General features: G+C 36.0%; 1 protein-coding gene across 13 annotated transcripts in view; it reads left to right on the top strand.

Moving 5' to 3' along the window:
* ERC1 (ELKS/RAB6-interacting/CAST family member 1) overlaps positions 1-22,475 on the top strand; it is a 515,425-nt gene that overhangs the window by 408,149 nt on the left and 84,801 nt on the right. The window lies entirely within an intron of this gene.

The raw sequence follows: 22,475 nt of genomic DNA, 5'->3' as shown, positions 1-22,475 counted from the left end.
CTAGCTGTGGGTTTCTCCTATATGACCTTTATTATGTTGAAGTATGTTCCCTCTAAAGCTACCTTATTGAGGGTTTTTAACATGAATGGATGTTGTACTTTGTCAGATGCTTTTTATGCATCTGTTGAAATGATCATATGATTTTTATCCTTTCACTTACTGATGTCACGTATCATGTTGATTGATTTGCAAATATTGGACCACCCTTGCATCCCAGGAATAAATCCCACTTGACTGTGGTAAATGATTGTTTTAGTGTTGTTGGATTCGGTTTGCTAATATTTTGTTGAGGATTTTTGCATCTGTGTTCGTCAGAGATATTGGCCTGTACTCTTTATTATTATTTTTTTTTTGTAGTGTCTTTATCTGGTTTGGGGATCAGGGTAATGCTAGCCTCATAGAATAAATTTGAAAGGTTTCCTTCCTCTTCTATATTTTGGAATAGTTTGAGAAGAATAGGCATCAACTCTTCTTTAAATGTCTGGTAGAATTCACTGTGGAGCCCTCTGGTCCTCGACTTCTGTTTGTTTGGAGTAATCATCTCTTATTTTAAATTACAGTAAAAATATATAAATTACCATAAAGGACTTCTCTCAATTTTGAAAAATTATTCAGAATCTTGACAGGTCAAGATCGCTTCCCCATCTTATATCAAAAGATGTCTTCTCATTTCAGCAATAATCTTAGAAATTATTGACTAGGTTAATGAAAGCTAGAGGTCAGAGAGTTCTGATTCAGAGAGTATTTGAAATCAGATAGCCCAGTTTGAAAAGTAACCCTAAATTACCATCACAAATAATTCTGGCATTAAAATACTGTTACTACCATATATACTTATACATGGAAATCTGGCCTCAAAATATGACACAGAATTTATTAAAATAGCTTTTGTTCACCAAAATTTTTTAGATTTAACAATAAATTTGCATTCTCAGGAAGAACTCATAGAGATGAGAGACTGAAAAGTTGTTATTGAAACCCCAAAATTAAGAGTTTAATTAAGTAAATTGGTGAGCTTTAGTACAAAAAAAGTATGTGTGATAGTTGGTTTTCAGTGCTTAAAGTTTATGGTATCACCAGTCATGTTTCTGAATAGGGCATTTTGAATTGGATATGATGGTTTTCCTGGACTTGTATAAAATTACAACCTACTAATGGCCAAATCTAAAATTATGGGATCTCTGAAAACAATTTTGATCATGTACCTTCTAGACCTCCCTAGCTTTTAACTAGCTGATTCATCAGAAATACAAGAGAGATTGTATTGATAGTACTATGTTTAATTATATAGATGTTCTCTTAACAAGTTTACCCAAATTGCGTACCTGAAACCAATACCAAATTGTCTATTAAGACTCACAATGAACATATTTAGAAGCCTAGTTGACTCTTCATTGGCTCTCAGTCACTGGCCTGAAACCAGTGAAAGCACACAGTTATACTATATCCCTCTACTCTGTGTTCAACATTTGTTAATATCAGTCATTGCTAAATAGGTGCTTCTTAAAATCAAGTTATCTTTTGTAATGGTTTTCCCACACTTGCCTCTCTATCTGCCTTATTATTTAGAAAAAATAACCAAGCAGAATTATACGGTACAGGAAACCAGTTTTCATTGCTGGTTGCACTTCAGCTGATTGCCATCATTGACTGTATTTAGACATTGAAACAGTGGTCATAGCAGTATTTCCTAATCCCAGATTATCATCTTGAATAGTAACGATATTACTAGCTACCACCCTGGCAGCTATTCCTATGGCTGTGCAGTGAAATAACTTTTTTCTCTTAATATATAATAGGAGAGAAAGCTAAATTACATCTTTTAATCTGACACTAAGATGGGTTTCTCACTTTTATGTCAGTTGGTGAGAGTAATCATAACTTAGCATCTTTACATTACCATAATATTATAATTACAGAAAAGAGAAAACATGAGTTATAATTGAAAGAAATGACTCTCCATCAGAGATTATTTCCTCTCTTGCTTAAAGCTTCTTGTGATACAACCTTTTGAAAAAATCTTTTTATTAAAATATAATTTAGCACATAGAAAAGTCACATCATAAGTGTACTTGTCAGTGAATTTTCACCAAGGAACATATTCATGTAACCAACATGCACATCTGAAAAGCAGACCATTAACTACCAACACCCCAAAAACTAACCCTCATTCTCCCTTCCAGGCACTGTCCTCTGCCTAGACCTACAAGAGTAATTGCTCTCCTGACTTCTAATGGTATTGATTAGTTCTACCTTAAAATCAAAATTTTAAGTTTAAGATATTATGTCAGTGGAGCTGCTTCAGGTAGGGGGGCCCAGAGGCAAGGGTGAGTAGAGCCAGCTCATGCCAGAGGTCAGAGCTTTGAGCCTCACAGGCTTATTCACAGGTCTTGAAACAATGGAATTTGTTCTGCTGGGTTTCAAATTTGCTTGAGACTGATCACCTCTTTATTACTTCCAGTTTTTCTCTTTTGGAATGGAAATGTCTATCCTGTCTATGCCTGTCCTGGCATTGTAGTTTAGAAAAAACTGATAATTTGGTTTTTAGTTTCACATGTCTACAGATAGAAAGGAATTTTCCCTAAGATGGATCATACCCAGAGTATTCTTGATCTGATTTTGATGATGAGATTTGAGACCTGAGCTGATGTTATTTACATGAGATTTTAAAGGTAGAATTGATACTGTAATAGGTTAAGACTTTGGGGGATGTTGGGGTAGAGTGAATGTATTTTGCATATGAGAAGGATATGAATTTTGGGGGGCTAGAGAACATGCTGTAATGTGCTGAATGGTACTCCCTAAAAGCATATGTCCATGTCCAAATCCCTAGAACCTGTAAATGACCATCAGGTCCAAATAATTTCCAAATAATTGGAAAAGTAGTCTTTGCAGATGGAATTAACTTAAAGATCTCAAGATGAGATCATTCTGGATTATCTGGGTTGATCCCAAATCCAATAACAAGCCCTTATAAGACTCAGAAGAGAAGACAGACACAGGAGAAAGTGGTGTGAAGGCACAGGCAGAGAGACCAGAGTGATGTGGCCATGAGCCAAGGAATACCAGCAGCCACCAGAAGCTGAAAGAGATGAGGAAAAATTCTCCCCTAGAGCCTTCTGAGGGAGTAAGGCCCTACCAGCTTTCGGCCTTCTTGCCTTTTAAAACTATGAGAAAATAAATTTGTTGGTTTAAGCCACCAAGTTTGTGGTAATTTGTTATGGTAGCTTTAGGAAACTAATACTTGGGTGTACACGATATAGCTTCTTGGGTCCTTCATATTAACAGTTTTATTCTCCTATATCTTCAGGATTCTATAATATATAAATAGAACTGGTTATAAAAATATATAACTTTTTTTAAATGTTTATTTATTTTTGAGAGAGAGCAGGAGTCAGGGAGGGACAGAGAAAGAGGGGGAGACATAGAATCTGAAATAGGCTCCAGGCTCTGAGCTGTCAGCACAGAGTCTGACACAGGACTCGAACTTGGGAATGGTGAGATCATGACCTGAACCGAAGTCAGATGCTTAACCAACTGAGCCACCCAGGCACCTCTAAATATATAACTTTTTAAATGTTTATTTATTTTGAGAGAGAGAGAGAGAGCACGTGTATGTGGGGAAGGGCAGAGAGAGAATTCCAAGCAGGCTCCACACCGCCAGCATAGAGCCCAGTGTGGTGCTTAATCCCACAAACCGTGAGATCATGATCTGAGCCAAAATCAAGAGTTGGACGCTCAACTGACTAAGCCACTCAGGCGCCCCCAAAATATAGAACTTCTAACACTTATATTCTGAATTTTATTTTGTCTCAAGCTTACTCTGGGATGTGGAATAGGAATTCAGTTTAACCTTTTATTTTGTGCCAAGCATTTTTCTAGGTGTAGGGATGCAAAGATGAATGGTACAAATTTATTGACTTTGAATGCGTTTGGTTTGCTCTTTATCTGAAAGAGAAGTATACATTATTTCTGTGTAATGATTAGCATTCAATGATAGAGGTATGCATTCTATCAGTAGGCCTTGTTGAGACAACCAGGAAGTAGCCTGGGTCAAATAATATTTTCTGAGAAAGGAGAATCCTAAAAGACTAACAAGAGGTAGCTTCATGGGAAGAAAAAGAAAACTGGAAAAGAATCCTTTTTAGGCAGAAGCATCAACATGACCAGGAGTGCTGAAAGCATGAAGCATCATGAGATCAGAGAACTATAAGAGATTCATTATTACCAAGGATATACTGCTCATGGGAGTGACATAAGATGAGACTCTAGAACTAGAAAAGAATATCATAGAAAGCCTTGTATTAACAATGCTTGAGGTTAGTTTGGAATTGTTGTAGGTAATGCCAACCTGTGGAGAGGTTTTTAGTCTCACTGATGTTTTCAGAATATTGAGGTAATTCACTATGGCAGTTAATAGAAGTTGGAGGGAGCCTGAAGTGATAAGAGGATGGTAAGGTTAAAAACAGGAAGATTAAGAGTCTTTTCCACTTATCCAGATATGATATGATGAAACTAAGAATACAAGGCAGAATCAAGAGGATTCTGGTAAGATGGCATAGTAGGAAGCACCAGGAATCCCCACCAAAACAGTTGAACTGGCAGAATCTGTCAGTGTAACTTTTTTGGAACTCTGGAATCTGTTGAAGGCTTGCAGTTTCCAGGGGAAGACTTGGTAAATTATGGTTAATTACAGTCAATTTCAGCTCTTAGCAGACTAACAGCTACCCATCCTCCACTACCAGCCATGTGGCAAGCAGATGTGCATGTGTTCCTGGAGCAGCTTGCACACAGCTTTTGGGAGACAGGATTGGCAAAACGGGCCCCGTCCTCCAAATTCTTGGGATCTGTGTTCTGATCACTGATTGCTGCTTCAGATCACTGAGGTGCTGACAAAGAAGCAGGTAGCTATTGTTGTTGTTTCTTCCTTACCCCCATTGTCCTAAGGCCCTCCTCCTCTAGCTGAAATGTCTTCTAGGGGACCTAACCAGCTAGCACCATTCTCCCCGCTTTCATTCGTTGCATTTTTCACTATTGGGAGCCAGACTTTAAAGACCAGGACATCAAAAACAATTGAATATACAGGAAAAATTAGAAAATGACCATGCATTCAGAAAAGACCTGAAAAGACCTTAAGTTTACACCTCGTGCTCATACACAGCCTACAACGATCAGTCAATAAAAAAATATTTTTAAAATAGAAAAAATTAAAAAATAAAAAAAAAACAAAAACAAACCCTAGGGAAGTGGAATAATTTAATTTCCAGAGTTACTGCATTAGATTCAGATGTCCAGTATTCAGCAAAGAAAATCACAAGGCACACAAAGAAATAAGCAAAGTGTGTGCCAAAGGAAAAAAATAAATCAACAGAAACTGTACCTGAAAAAAATTTAATGGCAGCTATATTAGACAAAGACATTAAACCAGTAGTCTTAAAGATGCTGAAAGAACTAAAGGGAGATGTGGAAAAAGTCCAGAAAAGTATGAATAAAATGGAAATATCAATCAGTAAATAGAATATATAATAAGAAACCAAAGAAATTCTGGAGCTGAAAAGTGCAATAACTTTTGTAGTATAATAAGTACAATAAGGCAGAAGAATCCGTGTACTTGAGAATAGGACAGTGGAAATTGTCAAGGCTGAGGAACAGAAAGAAAAAAGATTGAAGAAAAGTGAGCATAACCTAAGAGATATCAACAAATGAATGAACATATATGCATCAGAGGAGTCCCAAAAGGAGAAGAGAAAGGATTCGAATATTTCAAGAAATAATGGCTTAAAACTTCTCAAATGTGATGGAAGACATGAACATAAGCATGCAAGAATCTCAACAAACTCCAAGTAGGATGAATTCAAAGAGATCCATACCTAGCCATATTATAATTTCAAAAGATAAAAAGAGCACTTGGAAAGCAGCAAGAGAGAAGTGAATCATCACATACAAGGGGTTTTCAGTATGATTTTCAGCAGATTTCTCATCAGAAACTTTGGAGCCAGAAGACAGTGGTCCAATGTATTCAAAGAGATAAAAGAAAAAAAAAAAAAAAAGAATCCTCTGTCTGGTAGAACTGGCCTTCAAAAATGAGGGAGAAATGAAGACATTCCCAATTAAACAAAAGCTTCGAGTTAATGGCCACCAGACCTGCCCTACAAGAAATGCTTAAGGGAGTCCTCAAGGTGAAATAAGAGGACCCTAGACAGTAACTTGAAACCCTACAGAGAAATAAAGATTTCAATATAGGTAAATAAAAGGGGACTTTTAAATCTAGTATTATTGTAACAGTAGTTTGTGGCTGTACTTTTGTTTTCTGTATGATTTAAGAGGCTAATACACTTTCAGAAAACAGTTATTAATGTAAAAGCTCATATTACTCTAACAGGTTTGTAACTCCACATCTTGTTTTCTGTGTAATTTAGGAGATGAGTTAAAATTTTTTTATTAGTTTATTTATTTTTTGAGAGAGAGAAAGAGAGCAGGACAGGGCAGGGGCAGAGAGAGAGGAACAGAGAGGGAGGGAGGGAGAGAGAGAGAGAGAGAGAGAGAGAGAGAGAGAGAGAGAGAGAGAGAAAGAATATATCCCAAGCAGGATCCACACTGTCAGCTCAGAACCCAATGCAGGGCTTGAACTTAGGAATTGTGAGATCATTACCAGAGCTGAAATCAGGAGTCAGATGATTGACTGAGCCACCCAGCTGCCCCAAGGAGATGAGTAATTTAAAAAAATTACTAGTTTATATTTTCAAAGGTACATAGCATATAAAGATGTAATTTTGTGCATCAAAAACTGAAAAGCTTGGGGACACAGCTGAAAAGGAGCAGAGTTTTCTTAAGTTACTGCAGTTAAGTATAAATTCAAATTAGAGTGTTACAACTTCAGGATGTTAAAATGTAATCCCCATGGTAGCCATGAAGAAAACAGCTATAGAATATACACAAAAGATAATGATGAAGGAATTTAAACATTTCACTACAGAACAAAAATAAGCCAACACAAAATAAGACTGTAATACGAGAATTGAAGAATAAAAAAGCTATAAAGCATATGAAAAACAAATAGCACAATGACAAAAGTAAGTGCCTCCTTATCAGTAATTACCTTAAATGTAAATGGATTAAGCTCTCCAAAAAACAGATTGGCAGAATGTATGAAAAACATGTGATCCAGCTATGGATCCAGAAGTTCTGCCTTTGGGTATATACCCGAAAGAATTGAAGGTAGGATCTCAAAGAGATATTTGTAAACCCATGCTCATAACAGCATTATTCATAATAGCTAAAATGTGGAAGCAACCCTAGTGTCTGTCAGGGGATGAATGGATAAGTAAAATGTGGTATATAATGTTGACTTTTCAACAGCATAGGTGTTAACTACATGGGTCCCCTTATACATGAATTTTTCCAGTAAATATGGTACTATGAATATATTTTTATGATTTTCTTAACATTTTTTAGCTTCCTTTATTGTAAGACTACAGTATATGATACATGCAACATATAAAATATGTGTTAATCTTCTCTTTGTGTTATCAATATGTCTTTAGATCACCAGTAGGTTACTAGTAAAATTTTTGGGGAGTCAAAAGTTGTATGCAGATTTCAACTGTATGGTAGGTTAATGCCTACAATCTCCATGTTGTTCAAGGGTCAACTGTATGTACAATGAAATATTATTTGGCCTTAACATGGAAGGAAATTCTGTAATATGCAACGTGGATGAAACTTGAGGACAATATGCTAAATAAAAATAACCAGTTACAAAAAATCAAATACTGTATGATTGCACTTATATGAGGTCCTTAGTGTAATCAAAATAAATAAAGATAAAAAGTATAATGGTGATTGCCAGGCACTAGGGAGAGGGGATATTGGGCACTTATTGTTTAATAGGTATAGAGTTTCAGATTTACAAGATAAAGGGAGTTATGAAATTAGATGGTAGCATTGTTTGCACAACAGTGTGACTGTATTTAATAACACTGAACTGTAAGTGCAAAAATGGTTTTACACTTTTTTATGTATCTTTTACCATAATAAAAAAAAGAAAAAGGTCTTAAGGTAAATTTTTTTAAAAATATAGGGCAGTTGAGATGAGATAGTATATACCATAGGTTATAACATGATAGCAAACACCACGTAATCTCAGTGGTGTAACACTGTAAAAGTTAATTTCTCAGTTATGTAGAATCTACTGCATTTCTTGCTGACTCTGAGGTGTTGCTCTCCATGCAGCAATTCAGTGATCTCAACCTACTTAAGTTTTTATATCTTAACTCTGTCACTATGAAGTCTCCTTAGTCATTGCGGCAAAGGAAGAGACAGCTGGAAGATTGAGTGCTGTTTCTTCTATGCTTAAACCCTGAGGTACTTCTACCCACACACCATCCGCCAGTCAAATGTCTGTTTTGGGTGAGTAAGTGGAGGTAGTTCCACTAGTTGAGACAATTATTCCAGAAGAAAGACCATATATGGAGGAGAATATGGCACATTGCTTTTTAGTAGAGTTGAATGTATTATATCTATGGGATATACCCAGGTAGAGATATCAAGAAGCCTATTAGACTGATAAGTATGATGTTTTGGATAAAGATGAGAGCTAGATATTTTGGAGTCATCAAAACAGAAATGCCTATAGTTAACACCATAAAAATAGATTACCTTATTCAAGAGAAAATACAGGCACATTTTACTTTTTACTGTTTTCTGAGATGTATATTAAAATGTTAATTAACACATCCCATTCTTTTCATCCTTACATAATATAACTCAATGAGCATATGCCCACTATACAACTTATTGTTAACTAATTTCAGAATTTACTTTATTGGATATGAACTGCTACAGTTTTTTAATGAGATTTCAGGGCTTTTAAGACCTTTTTTCCATGTTGTATGTCTTAAAAATGCCTCAAACATTTATGGCATAATATATCACAGGCAGTTGTGATATTATGTACCCCATAGTCATTTCACTGTTTTGACATTATAAATTTAATATGTCCCAAGGAGGATGGGGGTATAAATGCTACACTTAATATTTCAAAGAGGTAAAATAAATGTAGGCCAAAGAAATTCCTTAAAGAAAATAATTCAGTCCAAATCCTATCAGTTGCAGGTTATTTTCTTTGTTTCTCTTAAAGCGTCTTAAGTTTTCAATATTTCTGCATTTGATTCCTTAGCAAAACTATGAAATGTCCTTTTGTTTATACTCTTGGGCCGGTTAACCTATTCATTTTAAGTGCCATTTAATTCTTTGATATATTTAGATAGTTGAACTTCAAAATACCAGTAGAAGTTGGTTTTTTTTTTTTTTTTTGGTAAATTATTTCCTTCTAATCATAATAAAAAGTCTATATTATGAATAGTAAATGGCTTATTAAAAAACATTTTAACAGAGATAAGTCAGCGTGTTTGGTGATGATCCTATCTCTTGATATAATTAGAACTGATCTTTAGCCAGTAAATTTCTGCATATTTCTAAAACAGTGTAATCCCCAATAAGATAAATTAATAGGTTTTAAAAAATCAATTATATAGTAAACACCAAATGTCCATTAACATTGATTAATAAGTCAACAACTTTAAAAATTAGTAATTTTTAAGTTATAAAAGTAAATATTAATGTATTGATAAATTACTGAGTTGAAAAATTAGTATTTATTGTCATAAATCTAAATGGGAAGGAGCTACATGTGGACCAAAGAAGGAATTTTTTTTTCATTTTTTTTTTTTAACGTTTATTTATTTTTGAGACAGAGAGAGACAGAGCATGGACGGGGGAGGGGCAGAGAGAGAGGGAGACACAGAATCGGAAACAGGCTCCAGGCTCTGAGCCATCAGCCCAGAGCCCAACGCGGGGCTCCAACTCACGGACCGCGAGATCGTGACCTGAGCTGAAGTCGGACGCTTAACCGACTGCGCCACCCAGGCGCCCCAGAAGGAATTTTTTTTAACCTAAAACAGGAAAGAAAATTCAACATACCTACCTCAACATGCTTAGGAAGCCCAGAGGTATTGTCAATTCTTCTGGAAGGGTGTAGAGGACATTTAATTACAGTAAATCCTTGGTTTGCGAGCATAATTCATTCCAGAAACATGCTTGTAATCCAAAGCACTTGTATATAAAAGCAAATTTCCCCATAAGAAATAATGGATGATTCATTCCACAACCCAAAAATATTCATATAAAAATTATTACAATACTATAATACAAAATAATAAAAGACAAAATATAAAGAAAAGTAAATTAAAATGCACTTACCTTTGAAAACCTTCATGGTTCATGTGAGGGAGACAAGAGAGAGGAGGGTTACTGTGTAGGATGACTTTCACTGTCACTAATGGAATCACTGCTATTTATTGGCTGAATGAAATTTTTGTATGTGCAGCTTTAACAAGGAACCTATCCAATGATAGGTTGGATCCAGTTGCTTTTGCCTCCTTTTGAGGATTTCACGGAAATGTGACTTTGCATTGATGCTCACCCACAATCCCGCAGCAAGAAAAAGAGAGAGAGAAAGGGAGGGAGAGAGGGAGAGAGAGAATAACATTGGCTCAGGTGTGATCATGTGATATTTGGCATCACATACTATTCATATTGCAAGATATCACTAGTTTATCAAGTTAAAATTTATTAGAAATGTTTGCTTGTCTTGCGAACACCCTCAGAACAAGTTACTCACAATCCAAGGTTTTACTGTACTTCTAAAATGAAACTAATGTCAAACATGAGTTTTGGGTGATTAGATGAACCCAGTTGTAACAATAGGGCCATAGTATTTTTCTGTGGTCTTTGGAATCAAGTGATTATTGTCTAAAATTTTTGTTTTGCTACCATGCCCCTTTCCTTTCTAGATCTGTTGCTAGAGAACAGAGGCTTTTGCTGTTTGTTAACAGTTGGTATTTCCAGGTTGCTGGTTTCTATAGCTCCAAGTCTAGATATATGAACAAAAAGGAAATCCAAGGAACTTACCATTTGTATCATTCTTTGGGTCCCAGTCTCCCTAATCAATCTATTACCTTTTCTCCACCATTTTTATGTTGTGTGGGTTTGGGTTTGTTTTGGGTATAGTTTTATATGTATATATACATAGCTTATAGACAGTTTTTAGTTGTACTTTTGTATTTCTTACAAGGTTTAGGGAAAAGTATATCTGCTTCATCTTCTGGAAGCAGACATTAAAGCTAACATTTATTCTTGAAGTAAGACAGGCAGAACTCCTTTTCTATTTAGGAAAACATAGGTGTGTTTTGGGTTTAGACATCAAGTAATCAATAGGCTAAATTGTAGCGCTTATATTTTATTTATTTTTTTTTAATTTTTTTTTAACGTTTATTTATTTTTGAGACAGAGAGAGACAGAGCATGAACGGGGGAGGGGCAGAGAGAGAGGGGGAGACACAGAATCGGAAACAGGCTCCAGGCTCTGAGCCATCAGCCCAGAGCCCGACGCGGGGCTCCAACTCACGGACCGGCAAGATCGTGACCTGAGCTGAAGTCGGACGCTTAACCGACTGCGCCACCCAGGCGCCCCAGTAGCGCTTATATTTTAGATAATCCAGTGTTTTTAGAATTGTAATTTTTATCACTACCCTTCCCCCAGCCCCAGTCATATATTTATGTGTCTTAGTAAATGTTACTTCTAGTAGCAGACAAGTTTTGCCGTCTAGTATCATTAATTCATTCAGTGTCTAATTTCTTCTCAATGGTCCTTAATCGGTATCCATTCCTTCTTAGTATCTGTATACCTGTGGCTTCTTATTTCTAGAAATCAAAGTTGCTTTTTTTCTTTTTTAGATTTTATTTTTAAGTAATCTCTACACCCAGAGTAGGGCTCAAGCTTACAACCCCAAGATCAAGAGTCACATGCTCTACCGACTGAGCCAGCCAGTTGCCCCTAGAAATCAAAGTTTTTAAGATACTTGAGTTTATCAAATTGTAAGTGAATTATTTGAATCATAAATATATAAGATCATTTTAAAGTACTTCTCTGTAATTTAAGAAGTAACTTGGGAGAATGGAGAGGGCACCAAGAATCATCATATACCAGTTTTAACAATTTACCCGCATATAGAAGTTTGTACAATCACATAGGTACAGAGAAAGCCTTTCATACTGAATTCTCACAGAATAGGAAGAAAAGGTGGTATTGCAAGCTTTGGCCTTAATGTCAGTTGCTCTCAGTATGAATGGTTTCCAGTAAGAATCTGAATACTTTCATATCCCCTGGATTTATTTAAATATACTTCCGTGTACATACACTTGAGTGTACAATTTGTAAATAACTTATATTTTGAGTCAGTTTCATTCCTTACTTTCCCACACGTGAACCATGATTTTGTAAAAAGAAACCATAAAATTTCCTCAAAACCTATTACTTTAAGGATTTCTGATTCACATGATCTAAAGTGGTTTTTTAAAATATAATTTCTAATATAATATACACATACAGTGTATACAGTGTGTTCTTGGCTTCAGGAGTAAATTCCCATGATTCATCACTTACATACAACACCTAATGCACATCCCAACAAGTGCGCTCCTCAATGCCCCCCACCACCGCCATCAACCCTCAGTTTGTTCTCTGTATTTAAGAGTCTCTTATGGTTTGCCTCCCTCTTTGTTTGAAACTGTTTTTCCCCTTTCCCTTCCCCCATGGTCTTCTCTTAAGTTTCTCAAATTATACATATGAGTTTATCAATTTTTTTTATTCTTTCAAAAAACCAGCTCTTAGATTCATTGATCTGTTCTGCTGGTTTTTTTGGATTCTATACTGTTTATTTCTGCTCTAATATTTATTATTTCTCTTCTTCTGCTGGCTTTGGGGTTTCTCTGCTGTTCTGCTGCTTCTGGTTCCTTTAGATGTTAAAGTGCTTTTTTTTTTTAAGTGTCTTTCCGATTACATGTGAAGAAATTTAGTGTCACTTCTCTTTTTTCCTGGCCTTCTATGTCTAGAAAATTTTAACTTATACTCAGCCACCCAGATAGCCTTAGCCATAGATAAAACTCTGTGGTAAATGTTCCCAAATCCTGGCCTTTGTTGATACCTAGAATAAAAAACAACTGCCTACATGCTCTTTTTTTCTTTAGGTATTATGGTGATTCTCACTGGATCTAGCTAATATTCCCCTTAAACATTCTGATTGCTTTCCAGAATGTAGAGTGACCATATCTTTGAGAATAAATATAGCTGGCAGAAATGATCATGATGATATTAAAACTGGAATAGGGCTACTTTAGGCTTCTTAAAGGATGAGGAAATATGTGCTAGAAAGTAAGGTAGTGATCGGGAATAAAATTTCAGTCGTACTTTGTTTTTGAACAGCCTCATTTTAGACATTAGTTTGGGTCAGTGTAGGCAAGTGTGTGTGTGTGTGTGTGTGTGTGTGTGTGTGTGTGTGTGCGTGCGCGCACGTGGCTGTGCAGTTACATAGCCATGGAATGTCGTGAAATCTTTGCAGTATACACAAAGAGCTAGTAACTGTCGTAGCCCCTTGAAGAGGAACTGTCAGGAGTAAGAGGTAGACATAATTTTATGGTTGTAAATTCTTGTATCACATAAATGTACAAAAATATTCAAAAGAATAATAATTAAGTTATTTAAAATAACAAGGCAGTGATGGGGAGAATTGGTCAGTTTGAGTTTCTGTAGCTGAGATTCTTTATGGTTTCATTTTTCTTGGTGTATAATAGAAAGTGCTTGCCAGATAATAAGCTTCAAGATTTCATCAGTAAACTAAAAATAGTAATCAGGACCAAAATTAAACTACCAAACCAATTTATTTAAGAGTCAAAACGGAATCAGTGGAAAATACACTTCACTGTTATAGAACTTAAATGCCAGTTGAGAAAATAAAATAGGATGTAAAGGTAATCTGACTATGACAGCTGTTGGGCTAAATTCAGCACATGTTTCTTCTAATCTTATTGCCATCCCCTTCCTATTACATTGCCTCACATTGTTCTTTCAAAAGCTGTTCAGCCAGTGGAAAAGAAATTTTCCCAACTACAAAGATAATGTTCAGTCATTTGTGTATAAAAAGACAAATATATAGCACAACTCAAGAATACTTAATGACTGGGGCGCCTGGCCAGCTCAGTCGCTAGAGCATACAACTCTTGATCTTGAGGTTTTAAGTTTGAGTCCCACGTTGGGTGTAGAGATTACTAAAAAAATAATAAAATTTAAAAAAATAATGACTAATCTATATTTTTTCATGAAACGAAGTTTAAAACAAAGCTCGAAGGTAACCTGTTGAGATTTTGTTAAATGTATAACCAGCACTGAATTTGACACACCTAACTGAAATTGTTAGGAGTTATGCTTTTTTCATTTTGTGTATCAGATATCAATATAACTAAAGTTTAATTACAGTTCACTATGATAAAATTATTGCCAAAGCTCAACAAATATATGCAGAAGTAATTTTAATATTTTCTTAATAATTATAATTGGAAATAACCCAAATTAGTAAGGGTAAAATTTATTCACAGTATGTTTTCTAAAATATATCAAAATATTTCCAACTATTATTATTTCTAAAACTTATTTAGGTAGGTTAATAATATTATCACAAACTGAAAAGCAAAGATTAGTGAACTAGATAACTGATTAGAATTCAAACCTTTTCTTTTACTATCTGGGTTCAGATAACTAACATATACCATTTCTTACCTTAACTAAGTATTTTTCTGTGAAATACAGTTTCTCTAATACCTTGTTTGAGCACTGGCATCTTAATCTTAAAAGAAAAGATTACGGAATAAATAATGAACTCCTTTTCCTCTGAGTGAGTATGTATGCCTGTATTCATGGATATGCATTTACAACTACAGAACTTTATTTTAGTAAGTTTCTTCCTTTCTTTTTCTCTCCCTTCAGACAATCTTATTCTGTATGTCATTAGGACCAGAGGAATTTAACTGTCTGCACATGCACATGGCATGGTTTAAGAGGGAAAATATCTGGGTGTACAATATCTTTCATGTCAGTGAAACATAAAAGACTTCTTCCTTTTGCTTGTTGGTCTTATCTTTAGAAGAGCATAGAACAAGAGCTCCTTAGGAGCACAGAATCATTTATACAATCTGTATAATTTCTAATGTTCTGTGAGCTGTCAGTATTTTAGAGCTCAATCTCATGACTATGCAGGAAGCAAACTTAAAAATCAAATTTCTGAATACTAGACATAGAAACACTAGACTTTGATTATCTTTATGTCTTACAGAAATGGAGAGCTAAGTTCTTATGACTATGTCATAAGACTATGTCTTCATTCACTTACATGTATTTAATAAGTAATCTTTGGTGATCAATTCCTTTGGGAGGATTTCATATTCATTCCTAAGAAATATATGAAATACATTCTGCCTTCAAAGTGGATTTGTATGTTCTTTATTAGCACTTCTTTTAAGTTGGTTTTAAACTTAAACTGGGTATCACATATTAAAGATTGTGTTGTATTCTAAGAAAATAACTAGCCAAGTTTATTTTCAGTGTGCATTACTACTAAAGTCAACATGAAAAAGTTTCTTAACCACATTCTTAACCAAAAGTGAGCAAGTGTTTTGGTCACTTTCCGGGTACACCTCTTTGCCCTTTCCTCTCTCCTGTCTCCCAAGAGCTACTTTGTAGAAAACTTTCCATTTGTCATGAAATACCACATGACATAAGAAAAATTACCCTACATATTTCAAGGTTGCCCTAAGTCATCTCAGAAAAGAGAAATTTGGTTAAGTATTTTCTTTGCTGACATTATATACTGGAGAGAGCAAACGACTTACTAATGTGCATGTATTGTTAGGTAAAAATGTGGAGAACCTAAATGCCCAACTATATGAGACTCAGTGTCCATTCAACTGAATACTATGCAGCCACTTAAAATTAGATTTTAGAATATTTTTTTTTTTTGCTTTCAGTTCTTTTGTTTTTATCATAAGTGACTCTTTAATCCCCATCACCTATTTCACCCATCGCCTATTTCACCACATCTCCCCTCTGGTAACCATCAATTTGTTCTCTATAGTTACGAGTCTATTTTTTGGTTTGTTTCTCTCTCTCTCTCTTTTCTCCCTCTTCACTGCAGGAATAAATTTAATATAATGAATGTGTCAGCCTACTGACTTTTAAAAATTTTATAACTCACATTTTTTGCTTGTAATTTTTAAACCCTGTAGAAGGACCACATTGTTCCATGAATATTTTTAAACTATAAAACATATGTAATAAAAAAATAGCTTAGAGAACAATAAGATACATAAAATAAATAGGACTGTGACAGTACAGAAAATAATAATATCCATCCATGTACTCACCACACAGATTAAGAAAGAAACATATGTGAAACTGCTAGAGATAACTGTGTCACCCATTCCTGATCACATACATCAGTCCTTTACCCTTTCCCACCTTCCACACCACTAATATCTCCTTTTCTGTACACTTGTACTGTATATGTACATACTCCAGAGCAGCTGATACCATTATTTCATATGCTTTTAAGCTTTATGTGAAGGGTATCATGACTTGTAAAACATGTTCTGTCTTTCCATTTGATGTTATTCTTTGGTGCTCTTAATTACTATTTTATGATTTCATTCACAGATCATTTTTGTTTAGAAAAATACGTACTTTCCTAATTTCTTCATATTTTACTAGCTATTGCTATGTTTTCTTTTTTCATATTACATATTTACTTGGTTAATACTTTAACTGTCATCTGTCTCATAATTTGTAGATCTCGTGGATATTTTAGGCAGTGAGATAATGCAAATATTGAAAGTTTTATCTTTTCCTTTTCAATTTCTATATCTTTGATTTCATTTGATTTCCTTATTGCCCTGGCTAGAACTTTCAATATAATGTTGAATAGGATGGGGCACCTGGGTGGCTCAGTTGGTTAAGCATCCAACTTCAGCTCAGGTCATGATCCCATCGCTTGTGAGTTTGACCCTCTCATTGGGTTCTGTGCTGACAGCTCAGAGCCTGGAGCCTGTGTCTCCAGCTCTGTCTGCCCCTTCCCTGCTTGCTTGCTCTCTCTCTCTCTCTCTCTCTCTCTCTCTCTCTCTCTCTCTCTTTTCTCTCTAAATAAGCAAACATTAAAAAAAACTTTTTTATTAAAAAAATAATGTTGAATTGGAGCAGTGGTAAAAGATAGTTCTTTTTTGTCCTTCAATTTAATGCTTTCACTTCAAAACTTTTACCATTATGCAAGATGTTTGCATTACCTACATAGTGAAATGAGAGAGTTCATTTACTGTTGATTTATTAATATTTAATATTTCTTCTTGCATCATTTTTGGTAAGTTATTTTTTAATAAAAGTATCCCCTTTACCTAAGTATGCAAATGTATTGGCATACATACAGTATTTGATGGTTTTTAGAATTTCTGTCTATAGTTATACCCTCCAATTTGGTTCCTTCTATTATGGGTCTATGTCTTTTATTCTTGACATGTTTTGCTGAACATTTATCTATTATTAATTTCAAAGAACCTGATTTTTATGTTGTTATTTCTATTTTTAAAAGTTCATTGGGGTACCTGGGTGGCTCAGTTGGATAAGCATCCAACTTTGGCTCAGGTCATGATCTCATGTTCATGGGTTTGAGACCCGTGTCAGGCTCTGTGCTGACAGCTCAGCTGGAGACTGCTTTGTATTCTGTGTGTGTGTGTCTCTCTCTCTCTGCCCCTCCCCCTGCTCATACTCTGTTTCTCAAAAAATAAAACGTTAAAAAAATTAAAAAAAATTTTTTTAAGTTCAGATAAACAACTAACATTACTCCACAAGGACTAGACAAAGAAGAAACTTAGCTGAAATTTAGTAGAGGAAGGAAATAACAAAGAAAAAATCAGAAATAGATAAAATAGAGACCAGAATAAACAATAACATAACATTGAAAGTAATGACCAGTTTAAAAAAAAAAATAAACAAAATTGGCAATGCTTTAACTTCATTAGTTAAGGGAAAAAAAGAGAAGTCTCAAAAACCACAATGAGAAATGGAAGAGAAAATAATACAACAGATAACCACAGAAATACCTAGTGTGATAACAGATTACTGTAAACAATAATAATAACAAATCAGATAACTTAGGAAAAAACATAATTCCTAAAAACACACATGTTACTGAGAATGAATCATGAATCTTGACTCCAAAAAAATAAGAATTCTTCTTAGACCAATAACATGAAAGAATGAAAGTTGAATTAGGAAATCAAAAATCTCCCAGCACAGAAAAGTGCAAGGCTATGTGGCTTCATTGGTGGATTCTACCAAACCTTTAAAAATTTTTTAAAAACTGGGGCTACTGTGTGGCTCAGTCGGTTAAGTGTCTGACTCTTGATTTCAGCTCATGTCATGGTCTCACAGATTGCAAATTCAAGCCCTGATGGGTCTCATCACTGACAGTACAGAGCCTGTTTGAGATTCTCTCTCTCCCTTTCTCTCTCTCTCTCTCTCTCTCTCTCTCTCTCTCTCTCTCTCTCTGCCCCCCCCCCAAAATAAATAAATAAACTTAAAAGAATTTTTTTAAACATTAAAAAAAATAATGACAGTGGTGCCTGGGTTGACTCAGTTGGTTAGGCATCTGACTCGTGGTTTCAGTTCAGGTCATAATCTCACGGTTCATGAGTTTGAGCCCTGAGTTTGGCTCTGTGCTGACAGTGCAGAGCCTGCTTGGGATTCTCTCTCTCTCCCTCTCTCTCTGCCTCCTCCTCCCCTCTCAAAAAAAAAAAAAAATGAATAAACTTAAAAATAAGTAAAAAAAAAATAATGACAATCTGGGTGGCTCAGTCAAGCATTCAACTCTTGATTTCAGCTCAGGTCTCTCTCTCTCTCACTCTGTATCACAAAAAAATAATAAAGATAATCTTTATCAAAATCTTACAAAAAATGGAATAGAGGAAACACATTCAAAATGACTCTATGAGGCCAGCATCACCGTGATACCAAAGCAGGATAAAAACAATACAGAACAAAAAAATCTAGTTTGCCCAATATAAGAATTGCTACACCAGCTTTCTTTTGACATCCATTTGCATGGTACATGTTTCTCTACCCCCTCACTTTCAATCTGCAGGTGTCTTTAGGTCTAAAATGAGTCTTCTTATAGGCAGCAAATAGATGGGTCTTGTTTTTTTAACCATTCAGACCCCCTATGTCTTTTGATTGGAGTGTTTAGTCCATTTACATGCAAGGTAATTATAAGTAGATATGTATTTATTGCCATTTTATTACTTGTTTTGTCATTATTTCTGGAAATTTTCTCAGATCCTTCCTTGTCTTTGTCACTTTGGGGCTGTCCTTTACACTCAACGAATCCCCTTTAATATTTCTTGCAGGGCTGGTTTAGTGGTCACTAACTCCTTTAGTTTTTGTTTGTCTGAGAAACTCTTTATCTCTCCTCTTCTAAATGATAGCTTTGCTGGATAGAGTGTTCCTGACTACAGATTTTTCCCATCCAGCACTTTGAATATATCATGCCAGTCTCTTCTGGCTTGCCATGTTTCTGTGGAGAAATGTCCAGCTAGGCTTTGAGTTTTCCTTTGTAAGTTAGGGACTTCTTTTGCTGCTTTTAAGACTTTTTTCTTTACCACTATATTTTACAAATTTAATTACAATATGTCTTGGTATTGGCCTGCTTTGTTGATTTTGATGGGAGTTCTCTGTTCCTTCTGGATCTGGATGTCTGTTTCCTTCCCCCAGATGAGGGAAGTTTCCTGCTATCATTTCTTGAAATAAATTTTCTGCCCCCTTTTCTGTCTCTTCTTTTGGGACTCTTATAAGATGGATGTTACCATATTTGAAGGAGTCACTGAGTTCCCTAAGTCTGTTCTTGTGTTTTATAATTCTTCTTTCTTTCTTTTGTTCAGCTTCTTTATTTTCCATTATTTTTTCTAGGTCACTAATTCATTCTTCTGCTTCTTCCAGCCTGCTGTTCACTGCATCACGCCTGTTTCCAATCTCATTTATGGCATTCTTCATCTATGATTGATTCTTTCTTAACTCTTTTATACTGGTGATAAGGGTCTCACTGATGTCGTCTATTCTTTTCTCAAGCCCAGTGGGTATCCTTAATGATTGTTACTTTAAATTCTCCATCAGGCCTGTTACTTACATATGTTTTGCTTAGATCTCTGGCTGTGACCTTATCTTGCTCTTTCATTTGGGATGAATTTCTCCATCATGGCATTTTGTCTAAGTCTCTGCCTTCTTCTCTGTGTTAGAAAATCCAGTTATGGGGGCGCCTGGGTGGCGCAGTCGGTTAAGCGTCCGACTTCAGCCAGGTCACGATCTCGCAGTCCGTGAGTTCGAGCCCCGCGTCGGGCTCTGGGCTGTTGGCTCAGAGCCTGGAGCCTGTTTCCGATTCTGTGTCTCCCTCTCTCTCTGCCCCTCCCCTGTTCATGCTCTGTCTGTCTCTGTCCCAAAAATAAATAAACGTTGAAAAAAAAATTTTTTTAAAAGGAAAATCCAGTTATGTCTCCTGCTCCTCAAACTATTGTCCTTAGGAAGAAGGAGTCATGTAGTGCCCCGGCCTAGCACTTTAAGAAATGTCTCTGGTATGTGCTGCATGCACTCTGCTCTTGTGTTTTGGCTGATCTGTCCTTCAGGCCAGTCATCTGTGGAGGTTCCTCCTTGCCTGCTGTGAGCAGTGTTTGGTCCCTGGCCTGATTGTGGCAAGTTTTAGCCAGGTATACTCTGGTCTGGTTGTGAAATAAAACCTGACACCAGCTCCACCAGAGCTGAGGCCCTATAGAACTCTCTGGTTGGGAGATGTGATTTATTTTGAAAAACTGAATGCTTATTGATGGTGTAAAGAAAAGCTATTGAATTTTATATATGTAGCTTCTGTCTAATCATCTCACTGAACTTTATTATAAGTTGTAAGTTTTTTGGTTGATTCTCTTAGATTTTGTAGGTATGTCATTTCACTTACAGAACTATTCCCCCCCAATGTTTATGGTCTTTATATAATATAACATGCCCCCAAATTGAATAGTTGTTTAAAAAATGAGTAGTTTTTATAGTAACATGGAAATATGGGTCATACATATCATGAAGTGAAAAAAGAGTTACAGAGTCCTATCCTAGATATAATATAATCCAGTCTTTATTGTATTTTATTTTTTTAAACCTTTTTTTTTTTTTTAAGTAGGCCTTACTCCCATGTGGGGCAATGAATTCATGAATCTGAAATCAAGAGTCGTATGCTGTACTGACTAAGCCAGCCAGGCACACCATTCCAGTCTTTATTTTTAAAAATAAAGCAAGCACTGGGGCACCTGGGTGGCTCAGTCAGTTAAGCATCCGACTTCAGCTCAGGTCATGATCTCATGGTCCGTGTGTTCAAGCCCCGCATCGGGCCCTGTGCTGACAGCTCAGAGCCTGGAGCCTGATTTGGATTCTGTGTCTCCCTCTCTCTCTGCCCCTCCCCCACTCATGCTGTCTCTCTGTCTCTCTCTTGTAAATAAATAAACATTAAAAAGATGTTTTTAGGGGCGCCTGGGTGGCTCAGTCGGTTTGGCGTCAGACTTAGCTCAGGTCATGATCTCACAGCTTGTGAGCTCGAGCCCCACATCAGGCTCTGTGCTGACAGCTCGGAGCCTGGAGCCTGCTTCAGATTCTGTGCCTCCCTCTCTCTCTGCCCCAACCCACTTGCATTCTGTCTCTGTCTCTCTCAAAAGTAAATAAACATTAAAAATTTAAAAAAAAAAAGATTTTTTTAAATAAAAAATAAAGCAAGCACTGCATAGAGGGCTTAATTTGGGAAGATTACTCTTTCCCTCTAAAATCTCTATACTAATTTTGGTGCCTGTCATAGTTTGCTTGGGCTGCCATAACAAAATACCATAAACTCACAATGCTGGAGACTGAGAAGTCCAAGATCAAGGTGCCAGCTGATTCAGTTCCTGGTGAGAGTTCTCTTCCTGGCTTGCAGAAGCCAACTTCATAATGTTTTCTCCTATAGTGGGGGTGGGGGGTGGTGAATGAAAGTGAGAATGAGAATGATCTCTTCCTCTTCTTAAAAGACCACAGTCCTATCAGATTAGGACTCCACCCTGATAGCCTTATTTAACCTTAATTACCTCCTAAAGACTCTAGCCAGATATACTTACATTGAGGGTTAGGACTCCAACATGAATGGAGACAGAGGAGGGGTGCACAATTCAGTTCAGTGCAGTGCCTAAATTTTCCCTGATATCTTCAGAAATCTGATGTTCATTTTATTTCAGACAGAATTAGTTTTATCATTTCTTATGACATTCTTTTTTTTTTTTAATTTTTTTTAGTGCTTATTTATTTTTGAGAAAGAGAGAAAGCACAAGTAGGGGAGGAACAGAGAGAGGGGGCGACACAGAATCCGAAGCAGACTCAAGGCTCTGAACTGTCAGCACAGAGCCTGACCTGATGCTGACCTGATGGCAGGGCTCGAACTAACGAACCGCGAGATCATGACCTAAGCCAAAGTCAGATGG

The sequence above is a fragment of the Felis catus genome, chromosome B4 (assembly GCF_018350175.1).
Source record: "Felis catus isolate Fca126 chromosome B4, F.catus_Fca126_mat1.0, whole genome shotgun sequence".
NCBI lineage: Eukaryota > Metazoa > Chordata > Mammalia > Carnivora > Felidae > Felis > Felis catus.
Note: the sequence above shows the minus strand (reverse complement) of the source record. Positions and strands in the feature narration are given on the sequence as shown.